The sequence below is a fragment of the Chiloscyllium plagiosum genome, chromosome 38 (genome assembly GCF_004010195.1).
Source record: "Chiloscyllium plagiosum isolate BGI_BamShark_2017 chromosome 38, ASM401019v2, whole genome shotgun sequence".
In the NCBI taxonomy this organism is placed as follows: Eukaryota; Metazoa; Chordata; class Chondrichthyes; order Orectolobiformes; family Hemiscylliidae; genus Chiloscyllium; species Chiloscyllium plagiosum.
The window spans coordinates 25,983,456-26,000,558 of record NC_057747.1 but is presented as its reverse complement, the minus strand read 5'-3'; the positions used below and the strand labels follow the sequence as shown (position 1 = coordinate 26,000,558).

The 17,103-nt window shown below is 42.1% G+C and overlaps 1 long non-coding RNA gene across 8 annotated transcripts in view; it reads right to left on the bottom strand.

Moving 5' to 3' along the window:
• Positions 1-16,136, bottom strand: part of LOC122541929 — a 28,750-nt gene extending 12,614 nt beyond the window's left edge. The window contains exons 1-2 of one of the 8 annotated variants that reach the window (XR_006309714.1): positions 15,908-16,136; positions 11,208-11,297 (exon numbers count right to left, since the gene is read on the bottom strand). This is a non-coding gene — a long non-coding RNA (uncharacterized LOC122541929). The other 7 variants (XR_006309716.1, XR_006309713.1, XR_006309718.1 and 4 more) reach the window with 7 other exon arrangements.
• Between the last annotated feature and the right edge of the window lie 967 nt (positions 16,137-17,103).

Sequence of the window (17,103 nt, the reverse complement as noted above, 5' to 3'; positions counted from 1 at the left end):
TTAATAATGCCTGAATGAGTTCCAACAACACTTAAAGCTCAACATCATCCAGGATTAAGTATGTCAGTGAGCATAGGGGACAAGACCTACCATACAATAAGATACAGGTGTGATAACTTTGGCCACCTGCAAGTTTACAGAGGGTAGAATATGGGAGGCCAGCCAGGACTGCACTGGCATAGTCATATTTTGAAACAATGAAAGTACTGGTGAAGGGTAATGACAGCAGATGAGCTTAGAGATGGGTGCAGAGGGGTGACATTAGAAGGGTGGAAGTTTGAGCTCTATGTAATGTCATCTCAAGGTCAAAGACCACACCAAGGTTTCGGACAGAATGGCAAGGGAGAGATAGCAGCAACAACAAGGGGTGACCATTCTGTACTCAGAACCATCTCTGTGTGTGTGTCTCGAGTAGTTTCAGACCAGGACAGTGTTTTACCCTTTTCCTAATTCATTCACAGCCATGATTTTGGAAGTTGCTGCTATAGATGGCCCTCAGAAGTCTGTGCAGAAAACAAAGAAAATGAAAGGGAACGCAAAACACATAAAAACAGAAATTGCTGGAGAAACTCAGCAGGTCTGGCAGCATGTGTGGAGAGAGAAACAAAGTCAATGTTTTGAGCTCATTACGACTGTTCTTCAGAAGTTGCTCACCCTGACCTTCTCAAGGTCAGTTCAGGAGTGGGTCACAAATATTGGCCTTACTCTATTCAGCAAGTGAATAAAAATAAACTATTTTCACTGCTTTCATCAGAGTGCAGTGTTCTATATTAGGGTAGCACTGAATGTAATATTATCTTAATTCCCCTTTCTATCGGGAATTAACCTGGGGAAAAAAGAAACATGAATGTTGATTTCAATAAGTAAAATGCTATCAACTCCATGAAGAGTCAATTATTTTGGATAAACATTTTCTGAGAATTTATGAATTCATTGAACCATACAACGGTACAACAGAAGGAGGCCATTTGGCCCATTTAATCCATGCCTTCTCTTTTGGAGGCCTTCTTGTTAGTCCCACTCTTTCTCCCGTGTCGGCACACCTATTTACACCAGGTATTTATTGAAATCTGCTTTGAGGTCTACTCGTGAATCAGTATCAACCATTTTAAAAGGCCGTGCACTCCAAATCTGAAATATTTTGTCAACCTTATCCTCAGGGACAAAGTGTTATTGAGGTCCATAAGGTGCTAAAGGGGATTGACAAAGTAAATGCACAGAGGATGTTCCCCCATGTGGGGCAATCTAGAACGAGAGGTTTCGGATAACGAAGAGCAGATTTAAAACAGGGATGAGGAGAAATTACTTCTCTCAAAGGACCATGAATCTGTGGAACTCACTGCTCCAGAACGCTGGGACATTGAGTAAATTGAAGGAGGAGAGAGACAGCTTTTTCATTAGTAATGAGCTGAAGAGTTATGGAGAGCAGGCAGGAAAGTGAAATCAGCCATGATGGTATTAGATGGCAGAGCAGGCTTGAGGGGCTGAATGGCCTCCTCCTGCTCCTGCTTCTTAGATTCTTATGTTTAAGGTTGAAGTATGCGTCCCCTGTACCAGATCTCCAAATATTGGCTGAAACTGCAGTACGTATGGAGGAGTGCCACACTGTCAGATTTCATGGACGTCACTTGAGAAGCAAACTTGGGTCCCTTATGGACCCTCTTATGGTGCATCGGTAGTGTCCCTACCCTTGGACCAGAAGGCCTAGGCTCAGGTCCCATCTGCTCCAGTCGTGTGCAATAACAGCTCTGAACAGGTTGATTAGCAAAATTGGTTGAATAAAAGATAGATTTTTTCTTAATTGCAATGAAAGACAGCAGGGTTGATACAGGTAGACAATCCTTTATCCAAAATCCTGAAATCCGAAAAGTTCAAAGGTTTATTTGTGAAGTTTTTTTTCACATTAACAAGGTTGTTTGGCATTCAAACAGTTCATCCAAGTCAATGCGTGTCACTCATATGTGACGTGGGGGGGGCGTGGCCCAGCACTGGCAGGCCTCAATTCTGTTTCAAGGCCCCATTTTACTTAGTGAGTGTGCTCCTCTGGTAAGATTTTTAAAAAATTTCACCATCAAACTGTCACTTATTCTGAAATTCGAAAGATTCTGAATTCCGAAAACCAGCTGGTCCCGAGCATGTTGGATAAAGAATTGTGCTCCTGTATGTGTGGAAGAAGACTCCAGTGCTGGTATTACAAAAGGAAGTGGATAATGTGGCAAAATGTGTGGGACAATGAAGAAGATATGGGGGAATGGAGTATGGAAGGGTTAGCATGGGGATGATGGGCTAAATAGCCTCTGATTCTGTGCACTAATCATTCTATAAATGCACAGACGTGTTTTCTTCGTCCTACCCCATCCTACAAAAGGTTAATAAAAGGATCTTCAGTTTTGCTGTGTTGTCTCCTCAGTGATTAAAGGTTCAAGCTGAATAAAAGAATATTATTAAGGAGGAGTGCAGCCTCTCATCATTTAGACACATAGACTGTATATTTAGTTTGACAAAACTACTGATAAATTGTTGATTGCATTTCACTACCAAGGAACTTCATTCAGATTGCATTTAGTCTGTAAATTTCAGATTAACTACTGGCTATAAAGTCACTGAGCGTTGACAGCAAACAGAATCTGCCAGCTCTCAATAGACAGTAATTTATCAATGTGATGTCAGAATAATAGTCCAGTACACCAAATCTGTTTCACATCGCAAAATGCCTTTTTTTGAGGCCATTATCTGTTCATTGTGCAAATATTTCTCCAAATTAAAAACAAACACTTCACCCTTCTTCGACAAAAATAGAAATTGCTGAAAAAGCCCTGCAGGTCTGGCAGCTTCTGTGGAGAGAAATCAGAGTTAATGTTTCAGGTTGAGTGACCCTTCCTCATCCTTTTTATCACAGTTTCCCCAACACTCCTCTTGAAACGTGTTCCATTTTAACCAGTTGCTTTTCAAATTATATTTTCCTGGATTTTGTAGGCTGTGTGGTGATGTAATCACTTTCTGCCACTTCCTACAGCTCACGTAAAGTATAGAACAAAGTCAGGTTAGCATTGAGTCAGATATCTAGAAGTTTAGTAACAGCTAGTATGGGACACTGATATGATATCTCAGAAATATATCTATAGTCTGGGTTATGAGTTTGCTTACTGTTATATTGCATTCAGAGTTAATTGACAAGGAGAAAATGAGGACCGCAGATGTTGGAGATTAGAGTTGAAAAGTGTGGTGCTGGAAAAGCGCAGTAGATCAGGCAGCATCTGAGGAGCAGGAGGGTCGATATTTACGGCATAAGCCCTTCATCAGGACTGACCGACTAGTTGCTTACTCACAGACATGCCAATTAATGAATGTAAAGAGAATAAGATGGAGATCTTTTAGACTACAGCATTCCATATTGTGACACCACCGAACTGTCTTAATATCTCAGTGCCTTTCCAAGATTTGTGTAATAATTGAATACGTGGAACAGTTCTCATAGCAATATGGAAACTATAAGAGGCCATTTGACCCCTCAAACCTATCCTGTCATTCATTCATGTCAGGGCTGATCGGCTTCCACCTCTCTTGGCTCCACATCCTTCAACACTGTTTCTTAACAACTATCAACATGTGTCAGATTTGACAGAGATTCATTCAGCCAGCAGTACCTGCTTCCTGTGTGGGAGTTCCATGTTTTCACCAATCATTGTGGGAAGATTCTTGGTTCCCAGAACCCTCCACTAGACCCCCAAAACATGTCGTCGCCAGAGGCTGACTATGACTGATTTCAACATGCTTCGCAGAGCTGGGACATCTGCCCCAAAAACAATGAGTATTCCTACAGCTGGCCAACCTGAGAGGAAAAGTTTCAGTGAGCTTCTATCAGGGGTAGATGATATCAAGGGCCTGAAAAAAGAAACTTAAATAGGTACATTTTGGGTGCAGTTACTCTTCATCAGAACTGAAGAAGGGTCATTGGACTGAAACATTGACTTTCTATCCTCAGATTCTGCCAGGCCTACTGAGTTTCCTCATGATTATGAGGATGACACACACACCCAGGCCATTCAGCCCAACTGGGACCTGCTAGCATAAGATCAAGAAGCTTCCCTGCACTCTCTCTCTAATGGCTGTGGATGCTGGAGATTAAGTAAAACGGATTCTTGGCAGTGTGGAGGTGTAGAGTGTTCAAGTCAAAGTTGGCACCCAATTGGGGAGGGTTGTTAAGAAAGCATATGGCGTTTTGGCTTTCATTAACGCGGGGATCGAGTTTAAGAGTTGCAAGATTTTGCTGCAGCTCTACAAGTCCCTGGTGAGACCACACTTGGAATATTGTGTCCAGTTCTGGTCACCCTACTATAGGAAAGATACAGAGAGGGTGAAAAGATGGTTTACCAGTATGTGGCCTTGACTGGAGGGCTTACCTTATGAAGAGAGGTTGACTCAGCTCGGACTTTTCTCTCTGGTGAGAAGGAGAAAGAGAGGTGACCTGATCGAGATATACAAGGTAATGAGAGGCATGGATAGAGTCAACAGCCAGAGAATTTTCCCCAGGGTAGGATTGACTGGCACGAGGGGTCATAGTTTTAAGATATTAAGAAGAAGATACAGAGGGTATGTCAGAGGAAGGTTCTTTACGCAGAGAGTTGTGAATACATGGAATGCGTTGCCAGCAGTGATGGTGGAAGCAGAGTCATTGGGGACATTTAAGTGACTGCTGGACATGCACATGGAGAGCAGTGAGTTGAGGGGTGCTTAGGTTGAGTTATTTTATTTTACATTAGGATTAATCCGCGGCACAACATCATGGGGCAAAAAGCCTGTTCTGTGCTGTACTTTTCTAAGTTCTATGTTCTATTGTATCTTCTACCTTACACAGCCATTGCAAATGAGGAGAATAGAATTGAACATAAAGTATATCAGGAAATAGTTTTAAAAAGTAATGAAAATTTGTAAAAATGAAGAATAAGATTTTTCTTTTATTCATTCTTCCGATGTGGGCATTAGAATCTAAGTCAGATTTCTTGTCAAAATTGCCCAGAGGGCATCTAAGAGTCGCTGTATGTGCTGCAGTCACATGTAGGCAGATGGGATAAGGTTGGCAGTTTCCTTTCCCAAAGGGTATTAGTGAACCAGATGGGGTTTTCTCCTTACTGTTTCAGAGTCAGATTAGACCTTTCGCTCCTGATTTAATAATGATTTTTTAACTCCACCAGGATTTGAACCCAGGCTCCCAGAACATTATCTATGACTCGAGATTAACAGGGCTAGCAATTGCATCACTAGTCCATCACCTCCCCTTAGAAAAAGATAGCAACAAAGATAAAGTCAAACACAATAAACTTTACAAACTCAGGCTACACAAATCCAAGACACCCACTGTGACTAAATTCATAGAAATTTACTTGCAGTTTTACGTCACAAAATCAACAATACATCATGGTAACTTTGTTTTTCCAACATAAATATTTCATGATCAGGACTCTCTGGCTCAATTTCCAGCCCTTTCACTGAAAGTTGCAGTTTGTTTTTTCTGAAACAAAGTGTTTAACTCTCAAAAGGTTCCTCTCATCCCTCAAAAGTCATTTTCAACATTTCACTAAATTCTGACATCTCTCCATCTGCATCACAAGATGCAACAACCTGAATTTGGACATCACCTTTGACATTGTGAAACATGCCAAGGTCCTTCAGGAAATTTGGTGATCCATCAAAATTTACCCTGGAGCAACAGAAGGAGATAGTAGGACCAACTGGTCAAAGCAGGAAGTTTTAGAGAGTGCCTTAATGAAGGAGGGATAGAGGTGGCGAGCTTTCACCAGGAAATCCCAGGACTCAGGCAGCTGAAGGCACTGTCACCAATGGTGCAACAATTAAAATTGGAGATGCGTATGAGGGCAGACCTGGAAGATCAGAGATCCTAAAGAAGGTTGCTGGACTGAAGGCGATTACACAGATGGTCGGAGGTGGTATCATGAAGGGAGTGGAACAGCAAGATGAGAATTTTAAAATCCAAGGAGACCAGGAGTCAACACAGATCAGTGAGCAAACCTGCATGATGGCTGGCCAGCACTTGGTGGAGATTAGGATACTGGCACCAGAGATTGGATGAGTTCAAGTCCAAACTGGTATAATACGACATCATTTCCCTTTCCCAGAGAAAAACAACTGGGCAACAATTAGTCCCATTCTGTAAGTAGATTGCTCTATTAATTCCTAAAATTTCAGACTTTTAAAACATGACTTCAGACCATTTATGTACAAGAAAAGCAATCAAACATCCACTGTAATTCATTCAGTATCCCAACATATAAACAGTCTCTGTTGCACCTGCTGTATCCAAGTACATTAATCACTGTTAATGGGTGGCATGTATATACCAGATTCTGTTTTTTATAAAGTGTTCCTCAGGGCTTTCATGGAAATGTACTTCCACAACTGAAGACATTCAATTGAAACCGTCAAGTTTATCAAATAAAAAAAACGCATTGTTCAAGGGACTGAGAAAATTAAATGCTAAATTTCAACGTTATCAAAGGAAATTTATCAAAACGACCTGCTCTCGTATCACCTATTCACATTCTTGATAAATGATTCAAAGTAATTTATACAAAATGAGTTATTTTTAAGTTCAGTTACTATTGTAGCAATAATTTGCATTTAAAAAATATACTTTTACACAGCACACCGTGCCAAGGTTCTGTACTCGAATATTATCAAGCAATACCTGCCATTGAGCCGTAAACGAGATATGAGGGCGAGTGAGATTAGATTACCTACAGTGTGGAAACAGGCCCTTCCGCCCAACAAGTCCACACCGACCCTCCGAAGAATAACCCACCCAGACCCATTTCCCTCTGACTAATGCACCTAACACTATGGGCAATTTAGCGTGGCCAATTCACCTGACCTGAACATCTTTGGACTGTGAGAGGAAACCGGAGCACCCGGAGGAAACGGGGAGAGTGTGCAAACTCCACAGAGACAGTGGCCCAAGGCTGGAATTGACCCTGGGTCCCTGGCGCTGTGAAGCAGCAGTGCTAACCACTGAGCCACTGTGCCACCCCGTGAGCAAAAGCTCAAAGAGTCAGATCGTTAAAAAAAACGCTCAAAGAAAGAGAAAGGCAGAAATATTTAAGGAACATAGCACCAAGGGTGTCCGAGTGATGTGATGGAAATCAGGCATTGAGAACAGGTTATTTTTGAAGAAATGCAGAGAATAGAAGAATAGTGAGGCTGAGGGGGAGCATACACAGGTGATCAGGTGGGTTTGAGGTCACTGAAGTATTGAATATTAGACAAACTGGGATGCACACTGTCCGGATCAGGCAGCCAGAAATGACTGACTTGATGTTGTGCTGGAACATGGAAGCCATTTCAGAAGGTGACCAACCTTTCTAGGAAAGGAATCAGGAAAGGTCCCAAATTCTCATCCATATCCATTCTATCAACCTAATGTCTTTCTTCTTGTTGGGGAAATGAAATTACTTGGGCTGACAAGTGGCAAATAACATTTGTGCCACACAAGTTCCAGAGAATGACCATCTCGAACAGACAACAAATCTCACCATTGCCCCTTGTCACTTAATGAATTACTATCACTGAATCCCCCACTTTCAATATCCTGGGGATTACCATTGACCAGAAACTGAACTCAACTCACCATATTAACATAATGGCTAGAGCAGGGCAGAGATTAGGAATCCTGCAGCTAGTAACTCACCTCCTGACTCCCTAAAGCCTGTGCACCATCTACAAGGCGAAAGGCAGGAGTGTGATGGAATACTCTCCACTTGCCTGGACAAGTGCAAATTTTCCTCCAAACCACTCACCATCTCGACTTGGAAATATATCACCATTCCTTCAGTGTCACTGGTTTCAAAATCCTGGAATTCCCTCCCTCATGGAAGTTTGGGAGCATTCAAAGTCAGAAGTCACATGACCTCAGGTTATAGTCCAACAGGTTTCTTTAATTTCACAAGCTTTTAGAGCGCTGCTCCTCCTGTTGGATTATAACCTGGTGTTGTGTGACTTCTGACTTCATCCACCCCAGTCCAACACTGGCTCCTCCGCATTATGACCTGCACCTAAAATTATGCAGCAGTTCAGGAAGGCTCACTGCTACCTTTTTAAGGGTAATTAGGAATGGGCAATAAATGCTGACCCAACCAGAGACTAGTAGGTCCCATTAGCAATTACAAAAAAAAATCCACAATGATCTCATCCATAAATGGAACCATGAACTTTGACTCCTGTGTCAAAAGCAGTTTGTCCCCAAAAGCGAATCAGAGCCAGTCTGGTTCCTGGACCCTGTGATGGTCAAGTCTATACATCCAGCTTGAGGTTGCTGATCTTGGAGACACAGCGAACATAGAAAATCGGTGCAGGGGTAGGCCAATCGGCCCTTTGAGCCTACCCTACCAATATGATAATGGCTGATCATCCAACTCAGTGCCAAGTTTGCACTTTCTCCCCTTTGGTCCTTTTGGCCCCAAGAATTGAGCAGAGTCCTCATGGACATGTCTCTCCCTAAGCAGCTACATTTTCACAGATCTTAGCAGAAGAACAGAGCCATACAGGTGCATGGGTCAGCTACACAGTGCAAGACTCACTAAGTACTTTGAAAGGGCACCTTTACCTTTTCACCATAATGCTAATCCTAAATTTGATGGATTTGTCTGGGAGAAGGACATAAAGAGTTACAGCTTTCAGTTGTGGGAGCCTCAGAGAAGGTAGCCAAGATGGTCACCTGAGATGGTGGTGGTCGAGTGAATGATGGGGTTGGGATGGAACGGAAGACAGAGCAAGATGAGGCCAGAGTCCAGATGGAATTAGGTAGTGACGATGGACTTCAATACAGCTGGAGTAGTGACTGACAGGAGGGAATAGAGAAGGGTCATCACCCCAGATACAACAGAAGCAGCTTAAAGAAGAGAAAGAAATCAAATGTTGCAAAATCAAGGCAGCTAGTGGGAGTTCAGATACAAATCAAGCACAATCTAATAGGATAGCAGAACCTGGTCAAGGGACTGAATGGTCTCCCCCTTTATGCTTTTCTGCCCCATGTGTCAGTGATAACTTTAGGTTGTATTTTTAGTGACAGTGGTTTTAAACCATCGCTGCACTAATTAGGATCCTTTTACCCACATGAAAATGGCTGCTCTTTTCTATTTCTGGAAGCTCTATCCATTTAAAGATTAACTGCTCAGATTGTAGTTAATCACATGGCTTCATATGGCAGTCATGTGTGGAGCTGCACTAAATTTAAATCGAGAATTTCTTCCTCATCCAAGGAGCTTGGCTTTCAGATACATCAGAGGAACAAGTCAGTGTGACAAAGGCAAACACACTTTTTTTTTAACTCCTATAATTAGCTTTGAATCTTTCATGGTGATCATTGATTTCCAACAAGATGTGGTAGGAACTAAAAGAGTGCTCTCTGCTGGCCGGGTATTAGAAGACAAACTATTTACACTATAGAACGGTAGCAGCATTTTAAAGATTCTATTGAATCACTACTTAATCATTTAGGCATGTCCCGGAACTTGCATTTCTGCTTGGTTTCACTTTGTAGGCATTTAAGTTGCTGCAACACAGACAATGCAGGAAATGTGAAACTAACAGATTGTGTTCTGATGGATTCCACATAGATGTAAATAAAAGGAGTAAACCAAATGAAGAAGGATCCCCAGACTTCTGGATGTGATTACTATATCAACGTGACAGCAAAGGGTTCCATTGTTTAGCAATTTTTAATTATTTTCATTTGGTATATGAATAGGAAGGGTTTGGAGGGATATGGGCTGGGTTTTGGCAGGTGGGACTAGACTGGGTTAGGATATCTGGTCGGCATGGACGGGTTGAACCGAAGGGTCTGTTTCCATGCTGTACATCTCTATGACTCTATGACTCTAAAAATTCATTTGTGGGGTGTAGAGACTGTTGAAAAGGTCCAATATTTGTTGCCCAGCCCCGACTACTGAGGGGCTGACTAGGGCCACATCAGAGGTTAAGAGTCAACTATATTATGGTGAGTTGACAATTTTTTCTGAAACCTTATATTGAAAGAATTAGATCAGATTTGAATGGAAGGATGCCTTAAAGGTTAATCATTGATGTATGATAATAAAAAGATAAAGATAAGGAGGCGGAGGAATTCAAAAAAAGGAAAATAGAGATGAATGTCCAATTAAAATATTTTTAACACAGAGAACATTTTACGTTTCTGTGACGAAGTGTTAAATTCTTGGTGAAAATTGATTCTATTCCAAGCATTTTATGGGCAAGAGGAGACATTAAAGGTTGAAAGATCGAATAGTTGGCAAATGATTTGAGTGGCTCCTAGCAGTAGGTGTTTTCTTACATTCTTTTCAGTCAGCTGGACATTTTTGACCAGTTTCAATTTTTGCTTATTCACTCACGGAATGAGAGCATCACTGACCAGACCAGCATTTATTGCCCATTCCTAATTGCCCAGAGGGCAGTTATGCATCAATAACTTTGCTGGAGTCATATTTAGGCCAGATCAGATGAAGTTGGCAGGTTCCTTCCCTAAAGGTCATTAACAAACCAACAACAGATTCCTGGTCATCATCAGACTCTTAGTGCCAAATTTTTTTAATTCAATTCAAATTTCACCATCTGCAAAGCCAGGATTCGAACCTGTGGCCCCAGAACATTACCTGCATATCTGGATTACTACCACTAGGTCATCATCTCCCCCTAAATCCCCCTCCAAGTACCATATAGGAGATAGGGGTTCCATTCCTACACAGTGTGTGTATTTTTTCAGTGTCTGATGTTGACCGTCACAGTGGTTGGAGAAAAGGGTCAAGCTGCCAACGAGGGCACTAAGAAAGCAGTGATGACAGAAATCTAGGAAAGAAGGCTACACCATCTACACCTACAAAGTCATCAGACATGTCCACCCCATCACCAGCATCTCTCCAAGACCATGGCCATCAAGAACTTGTTTGTTAACGATATTTCTGAGCATATTGCAGGAGAGGTGCTTCCCACCTGGCCCATTACAACAAGAGCATCATCAGCTCCCAGGACATCCAGACTACTGTGTCCCTGCTGCCGCCCAAGGAGCTGACCCAACACACCATGTCAGAAGGCACAAAGATGGGCACCAAGTACACCAGCTCCAAATAAAATACCACATTGTGCTGCAAAAAAGAGTAGGAGTCACACATGGTGAGCAGAGGATAGTTTGTCATACTTACTGATTGTGAGCATCACTATTCTTAGGGAAATCACGGTTTGCAATTTAATGCTTCACACGTGCCAAGACTTGTCAGTTTACCTCCTTCCTGCTGGGAAAGAAGGAAAAAGTTGAGAGAGTAAGAGAAACACAGTGATGGGGGAAAGGAAGTAAATACATTTATCTGACATGCTCATACACTAGAATGTACCAAATCTCTTTAATGGCCAATCTACATCTATTATCACAGCTTTTGTAGGGTCTCCATTTATACAAAAGGACAAGACACAGTTTGTTTCTCCCCCAGCGAAACCTGGGGATCTGAGGAAATTGGGAATGAAAGAGAAAAGGTAAAGGGAGCAGGTTTGGGAGACAGGGAGAACAAAAGGTTAGTGTTTGAAGAAACAGCCAGCCACAAATGGTCGAGCATTCAGGTTCGGAAATGCAGGAAACCAGTGTGTGAGAAATAAGGGCATCCACAACAGCGGACAGCTGCCAAGTCAGGGAGCTTCATCCAGTATAGGTCACCCAAGGAGAAAATCTCCAAAGTTTCTCCTGACATTCAAATGATGAAATCCAGAAACATTGAACCTTAAAACCGACATTAATCATCTTTGACAAGTTACCTTTAATGATTTCAGCTGCAGAAACCATTGTGTTTTGTCCACCCATTTAATCTCCTCCACTGATGCTTATCTTTGCAAACATTTCTTGCTGGCTAATGCACAACCACACACACACACACACACAGAATTCCACTCGCTCATCCCTCCTGCTCCCACTGACCTTCGTTCCTACCAAAGGCTCCTGACCTGATTCTGCAGGCTTCTCCAGCCCTGCATCTCAACTAATCTCCTGAATTACTCCAAATCATGTACTCTCACCACTTCCCACCATCCCACACGCAGTTGCAGGGGCAGAATCTCTGGATTTCTGGCTCAGTTCTTCCCTAGCCTCATCTGTGTCATTACCAAATATTTCAATCTTGCATCCTGCCACCTAACCTCAGTCTTCGACCCTTTTGATGGTGTTGTGAAAGGGCATGTCCTAAAAGGTTGGAGACTGTATTCACCCAATATGACTGTGTCATTCAGACAGGGGTCAGGGGAAAAGGGTCAGATATATATTCACTGGTTCTTAATAATCATAGTAATTATGTGTAAGTAGTTAATATAACTATTTTAATCAACCTGCTACAACACACCCACACGGCAGTTGGGACTTGAAACCAAAGCTTCTGACCTTTGAGGTAGAAATTTATCCACTGTGCCCAAAGTCTCTGTGATGTGCCAGTATAAATATTTCGACTCAACCTTTTTTACTGGTATTATGATACACCTCTAGAACAGGTTGGAGTTGAACCCATGCGTCAATCCCTTATAAGTAGCCAGTGTAACTTGTATCCAACGTGGACATGCAATGAGCCACAGCATGTATAGGATAACTGTTGTTAAAGTTCACTGTGGGTTAATCCCTTCCACTGTGAAAAAACCAGGCTGTTAGATCCTGTTTGAAAGGATTTGTGGTTGCACTCTCGACAAACAATAGAGTTTAATATTAGTTCTGCAGGGCACAGAACACCTACTGCACGGTCAATTCGAGTCGTCATTCCTGTACCTCACTTGGGAAACTTTCACTTCAATCATAGGAGCCGCATAAGTCATCATAAAATAGATGACGTTTCCATAATTATGTTTAGAATTGAGTTCAACCAACACAGCACTGTATATATTCACAGTAAGTGGTTGTTCTTACACTGAGGGAGTGCTGCATTGTCAGAGGCAACTGTCTTTCAGAAGAGCGATTAAACCAAAGCTTGGGTAGATGTAATGGCATTATTTCAGGAAAATTAGGATTGGCCGGTCCAGTGTCCTGGCCAATATGTACTCTATAATCAACATAGTGACAAAAGATTCTGGAGTACTGTGCCCAGTTCTGGTCACCCAGTTACTGGAAGGATGTTACTAAGCTGGAGAGAGTTCAGCAGAGACTTACCAGGATGTTGCCGGGTATAGAAGGTTTGAGTTATAAAGAAAGGCTGGATAGGCTGGGACTTCTTTCACTGGAGTGTAGGAGGTTGAGATGCGACCTTACAGAGGTTTATAAAATCATGAGGGATGTAGCTAGTGTTCATGGTAGTTATCTTTTCCCCAGGGTGAAGAATTTCAAGACTGGGAGGAATGGGGGCACATTTTTTAATATGAGAGGACAGAGACTGAAAGTAGACATGAGGGGCAAAGTTTTCATACAGAGGGTTGTTGGCATGTGGAATGAACTTCCTGAGGAAGTGTGAATGTGGGTACAATTACAACTTCTAAAAAAACCTTTTGGAAGGATATGGGCCAGGAGTAGGCAAGGGGGACGAGTTTAGTTAGGGATTACACTAACTCAATGACCTTATGATCAAATTGCTATTTGTGGGATCTTGCCGGATATAAATTGGTTGTTTCATTGTCAACATTCTAACAAGTGACTAGACTTTGAAAATTCTTCATTGGCTGTAAAACACAAAGGGAGGTCATGTGCTCATGAAAGGCACAATATAAATGTAAATCTTCCTTCCTCTGAAGATATAAACTTGATCCTTATTCTGTAGAGACCAGCTCAAGGTTATTGGAATACAGTTCCTCTCAGAAAGTTGTGAAAATGTTAAATTTGCATGTTTCTGGGCAAACAATCTCATGCCGTCCTCCTTGTATGGATGATGTGAATGAGATGATTCCATCTTATTTTAGTCGTGTCAAGAGTACAAGGAATAATATTAAATTTCTCTCAATGTATCACACTTCAGAACAGGTCACCAGCCTGAGAATTAGTTCTCTTTCTAAGTATATGAAATTTGAATTAATATCAGTAATATTCCCTGCCATTGCTCACTCTATCCTGATCCATCCATGTTGACGCTACAGTCAAGAAAGCACACCAAATGCTTTGATTTCCTCAGAAGGCTAAGGAAATTCAACGTGATCACAATGACTCTTCCCAGTTTTTATGGGTGCACCATAGAAAGCATTCTATCCGATGTATAAAAGCTTGGTATGGCAACTGCCCTTCCTGAGCCTGCAACAAATTACAGAGAGTTGTGAACACAGCCCAGTCCATCTCGGAAACCAGCCTTCCATCCATTGACTCCATATACACTTCCTGCTGCCACTGGAAAACAGCCAATATCATCAAATACCCCTCCCAGCCCGTTATACTCTCTTCCACCCTCTTCCATCAGGCAGAAGATACAAACATTTGGAAACACGTACCAACAGATTCAAGAACAGCTTCTTCCCCACTGTTATCAGACTTATGAATGGACCTCTGATATAATAGATCTTTCTCTGCACCTTTTCTGTAGCTGTAACACTATATTCTGAATGCTGTTCTGTTACTCTGATGTATTTATATAAGGTATGATTTGTTTGGTCAGCACGTAAAACAATATTTTTCATTGTATGTCAGAACGTGACAGTAATAAATAAAAAAAGTCAAATCAGAGTATTTCACAGGAAAGAATGGTATAGGATTCTATGGAGCAACAATGCAATCTAATGGGCACAGTTTGCAACAACCAGTTTTCATGGGGAATTCCCACTGTGACTGATTACATTGGTATTTTAATATTTAATGTCAACAGATAAAAAACAGGCCAAAACATCTTGATAACAGAAAGCAAAGTTTACCATCATGGAAACCAAAGATTAATAAATATAAGATACTTGCATACACGGATTGCATGAAACAAGGATACCGACAAGAAACTCAGTATGAAATATGCACAAAGATTTCCTATAATTCCCATTTCATTTCTTCACTTCTACATTGTACTTACCATACCATGGACAAAGTTTGATTTTGTATAATCAATTACCATCTGCAGCCCTGGTTAAGTTGGTGATTTACACGCTATATCAGAAGAAGGCAGCTTGCAGTTTAGTGTGTGTCCACTTTAAAATTCATGGGTGAGTGAATTGCTTTGTGGCTTTGACTAACATCAGGAACCTAAAGCTGAACTTTGGCAGTCATTGACTGGATGGATGAAATAATTACCAAGTATTTACAGACCATTCAGCCAAAGTGATGCTGTGTTTCAGCTCACACAAGTCTCATCTGACCTCTCATTGTCTCAACACATCAGCATATTCTCCTAATCCTTTTAGTCTCATTTGCTTCCTCTGCATCACATCAATTACACTCATCTCGACCATTCCTTATGGTAGTGAGTCCAACAAGTCAGTCTTTGAGTAGTGATGTTTCACCTACATTCCTAATTGGATTTATCACATTGCAATATTAATATGAGAATTCTCAATAAGAAAGCAATGTTATTCACAGAATATAGAATTTCTCCCAGTGTATCTCTACACATGTTTAAAATACATCTTGGAATTACCTTAAATATACAATAAAGAATTTCCTAATTTGTGTTGGGGTATGTGTCCATTTAAACTTCTTCACCTAAATCTTCCAGTTTATGCTTCGATTCCTTTCTCCCGGATATGACTATTTAGTTTCACTTTAAACATGGCTACAATTTTCTCTTCATCTATTCCTTGTGATACTGTTTTCCATATTCTTATATTCTCAGACATTTTTCCTAATCCAGGAGATTTATTGGTGGCCAGCGCATGGCCCCAAGTTTTGTACTCGCCCACAAGTGAAAACACTTTCTTCAAATCTACACTCGCACAGCCTTTCACAGTCTCAAAGCCCTCTAATAGGTTGTCCCTCTACCTTCTCCATTTGAGAGAACAGGAGCCTGTGGATTGTTGAGTCTTTCCTGATTGCTGCACCCCTTCAGATCAGGTGTCATCCTCCTGAAGAATGTTTTGCATGGATTCACTGACAGTTGTAGGTCAGCTGTCTGCAGTGGAGGTGCTATGAAGGAAGCAGTCGCTATTATCCCATGATAGCAGAAGTTAAGACGAATGGTTAGCGTTAGTGAAAAGCCAAATGAGCTATTCACTAAGCTCTTGCTAAGCAGCTCAGGGATCACGCTACCGAATGCACAGCATCACATCTCGCTCAATTGACAACACGGCACAGCTCATTTAGGTCCAGGGATAAATCACGTCCCACCCCCATTCTATGCAGCATGCAGAGAGTGAGAATTTGAATATAACTGAGCTTATCCTGCAGCAGTTAAGACTCCAAACCAGATCAGTACATGTTCAAACCTTTCAGCTGCTGCCATTCAAGTTTAGGTGGTTAAATGGAATGAATTCTGTCAGTTCCCAGCTGAACAACCTGGTACATCTCAACTGGCTGAAGAGCAGGAAAACATACCATCATATTCAAGCTGCTTTCATATCGCGGGCTCTTGTGGTGCAGTGGTAGCATTCTTACGTATAAGCTAAGAAACCTTCCCCTCACTGAGGACGAACGATCAGTCCTCAGCAAAGGATTCACCTTCATCCCCCTCAGTCCACCCATCAATGAATTTAATACACGGCGTGACGTCGAACACTTCTTCCGCTTCCGAGCTTACTTTCACAATCAGGACTCTCGCCCACCTTCCGAGGACCCCTTCGCCCACCTCCAACACACTACATCCACCTATACACCCCGCAATGGCCTATTACATGCCCTCGACCTCTTCATTTCCAACTGCCACCAGGACATTAACCGCCTCAACCTGTTTACTCCCTCCCCCACTCCAACCTCTCACCCTCACAACACGCAGCCCTCCAATCCCTCTGCTCCAATCCCAACCTCACCATCAAGCCAGTGGATAAAGGGGGCGCAGTGGTAGTCTGGCGCACTGACCTCTACACCGCTAAAGCCAAACGCCAACTCGAGGACACCTCTTCCTACCGCCCCCTCGACCATGACCCCAACCCCCATCACCAAACCATCATCTCCCAGTCCATACAGAACCTCATCACCTCAGGAGATCTCCCACCCACAGCTTCCAACCTCATAGTCCGGGA